Here is a 3649-nt window from a genome sequence, read left to right as displayed (position 1 = left end):
TTTTTGATCAGTTTTTTTTTAGTTTTTGGAAAGTTTTGGGCATGAGTGATGTTTTAAAATAAAGTGAATTCACAGATGTTTCAAAACAAAAGGCCACACTACAGGCTTTGAAGATGTGTATTAAAGCTAGATGAGCCAGTTTGTGGCATGTCACAGCTCACAGTCTACGTCAGACAGGGACAATGAACGTCAATTGACTCATCCCAGGCCCATTATGGAAGGGTAGTGAGTTTTATTGACAGGCCCGCAGGCGAACTACTGAACGGGGAAGAATTCAGAGGGACTGTCCTCCCACTGGTTGGGAACACAGAGAGAAAAGGGACAAAGAGACACATGGGCTATTAGTCAGCCAGCTAGGTATGACGGGAAGCCTGTCTTAATGAGGGGAAACTCACTCATCCCAACCCCAGAGCAGGTCAGAATCAGAAGGCTGCCTAGGAAAAGTTAAGCAAGCCCACTAATATTATTTTTCTTGTTCTCGAGGAGGGTTCTATGGTTAATTGGATCAAGGTGAGATTTGATTAAGTCTGACTTATTGTCTGTAAAATAAAGCAACGGGACGATTGGTTCTTGGGCCTCGTCTTATTATAATGTCTCAGTCTACCTTGGAAAAGATTGGAGGAGGGCATGTGCGAAAGACACAATATCCAGTTCAAACCACAAGGGGGCCTCATTGTTACATTCCTGGGTTACACTATTGTATTGTTAGATATTGGGCACACTCCTGAACCTAAGATGCTAGGACCGCTTACGGGAGTGACAGCTCTGTACCCGAGACAGTATCTAAGGCAGACCCGAAACTTGTAAGGTGCAGTTTTTCCACATTTATTGGTAACAAACACATTTCCCTCAATAACTTTGAACTCTGTACAGAGGCCCAAACTAGAATCCTGCGCCTCATGTCTAAGGATCTTCTAACTGTTCTCTCATACTCCTGGACAGGATACAAGAAAAAGTCTGTTATCTGTTAGGTAACCTGTATCTGTTCTCCAGCCTCCACGCTCCCTGTTACAACCTTTCGGGTCTCTCTTTATTTTAAAGATTTTTGTGCGGGCATCGCTGGCAAGGCCGATATTTATTGCTCATTCCTAGTTGCCCTTGAGAAGGTGGTGGTGAGCCGCCTTCTTGAACCACTGCAGTCCGTGTGGTGAAGGTTCTCCCACAGTGCTGTTAGGTAGGGAGTTCCAGGATTTTGACCCAGCGACGATGAAGGAACGGCGATACATTTCCAAGTCGGGATGATGTGCGGCTCGGAGGGGAAAATGTAGGAAACGCAGCAGCCAATTTGTGCACAGCAAGGTCCCACAAACAGCAGTGGGATAATGACCAGATAATCTGTTTTTTAGTGATGGTTGAGGGATAATATTGGCCAGGACACCAGGGAGAACTCCCCTGTTCTTCTATGAAATAATGGCCGTGTGATCTTTTACGTCCATCTGAGAGGGCAGACGGGGGCACGGTTTAGCATTTTATCTAATGGATGGCACCTCCGACAGTGACGCACTCCTTCAGTACTGCACTGGGACTGTCAGCCTAGATTTTGTGCTCAAGTCTGTGGAATGGTACTTGAACCTACGACCTTTCATAACTCAGAGGCGAGAGTGCTGCCCGTTGAGCCATGGCTGACAGTTGCAATCTCAGTGTATCTGAGCTGCACATTTCCCATTGCTGAAAAGTTCAGGCGACAATTTCAGTCTTTCACAATATTAAAGCTGCGGCTTCCCTTTCATCACTCTGCTTTCACCTCCACCGCTTGGCTGAGATTGGCTAACGCAGCACAGATGTGTGATATTTGACCCCTTCAATACTAAACAATGTGCCTCCCAGCATAAAGTGAAACAGTTTAAACAGCAATGATACCTCCAGAAATATAGCACAGTGGAACAAGATGGCGTCTTATATTGTGTGAGCGCAGTATATACATGTAATTACGGTGTCTATTCACGTTGCTGCTACCGGCCTCTAGCATTTTCTAATGAGCGTTTCATTAAAATTATTTAGTTTTAATAGTTGAAAGTTAATTATAAATCAGTAATTATTTGCACTAATGATGCAAATACATTTACAATTGTAACATTTTATCATTAAGGCGATGCAATTGTATTTTGCCACTTGTTTTGTAAAAAAAATGTTTCAACGAAAGATAAGGATTTTTGCAAAGGTTTACACAGGCAGTTTAGATTCTTTGCTGTGCACGTACTCTCTCTGCACCGTCAGCTCCTCGGCATTAGCTCGGCTGGAAATCCCACGGACGTGACTGATTCGGCGTCTGACTGCAGTGCAGTCAGATTTTAGAATCGATCAGAAGCGATTTATTTGCAATATATTAAACTCTAACGTGGAATATTATTGCAATGTCCCCTCGTCCTATCGATTCCAGAAAGTGCAGGGGCAACAATTAACAGTAGTATGTATGTATATATATATATATGCATTAATAATTATGCATAAAATAATATATACCTTAAATATATGCAGTGATTAAATAATTATGCACTAATATATATTAATTTCTGTATAAATTGAATGTATATTAACTAATATCTGCATTAGATAGAAATATATGTACAATTAGTATAGATCAAATATCCATGAAAGAGCTGCATTAAACAGCAATATACACATGAAGTAATATCTATATTTCATTAATAATTGTTAATAAATCCCTTCAGGAGCTGTTGCAAACAAAAATGCAACTTGATAATAAATATCAATGTAACCTTACAAAGGACTATTGATTTTATACATTATATATTGGACATTTATTAAGATACATGAATAATGGTGTCAGCTGTGGCTCAGTGGTAGCACTCTCACCTCTAAGCCAGAAGGTTGTGAATTTAAGTCTCACTTCAGAGACTTGAATACAAAATCCAGGCTGACACTGAGGGAGTGCGACACTGAGGGAGTGCTTCACTGTCGGAGGTGCCGTCTTTCGGATGAGACATTAAACCGATGCCCCATCTGCCCTCTTAGGTGGACGTAAAAGATCCCATGGCACTATTTTGAAAAGAGCAGGGGAGTTCTCCCCGGTGCCCATGGCGAATATTTATCCCTCAACCAACATCAGTAAAAAGATTATCTGGTCATTATCTCATTGCTGCTTGAGGGATCTTGCTGTGCGCAAACTGGCTGCCACATTTCCTACATTCCAACAGTGACTACACTTCAAAGGTACTTAATTGGTCGTAAAGCACTTTTCCTGATGACAAATGCAGTGAGTCCTGGTGGAAGGTGCACATCAGGTGCGGACAGGATCAGGCTGGGCTGGGTCATTCCCCTACTCCCCCTCACCTCCCACCTCCAAAATCAACACTCACTGTCCCATGAAGAGTGGCCACTTGGGAAATCCCCCGATCCCCCACGGCCAGTCCGTCCCCTCCTCTACACTTTGGGAACCCCGCCTCAGTCAGGAGTCGGCGCCTTCAGGAGAGGAAAACATATATTTTAAAAATACATTGTTAAATATTTTAAAATAATCCAATCTCTTCCCCAGATTTTACTAACAGGCAGCTGGTGGCTTATCCATTCGAATCGAGCTGTAAGCCAGTAAATAGGGTACAGCCCTTCCATTCTGCTGCTGAAGGTCGCTGTGTCCTCATTACGTGCAGGTTTTTTTATTGTCTCTCTTCCCTCTGGTTGGCGGTGA

This window comes from Heptranchias perlo, chromosome 21, assembly GCF_035084215.1.
Source record: "Heptranchias perlo isolate sHepPer1 chromosome 21, sHepPer1.hap1, whole genome shotgun sequence".
NCBI classification, from domain to species: domain Eukaryota; kingdom Metazoa; phylum Chordata; class Chondrichthyes; order Hexanchiformes; family Hexanchidae; genus Heptranchias; species Heptranchias perlo.
The sequence above is the reverse complement of the archived record's forward strand: the minus strand, read 5'-3'. Positions refer to the sequence as shown.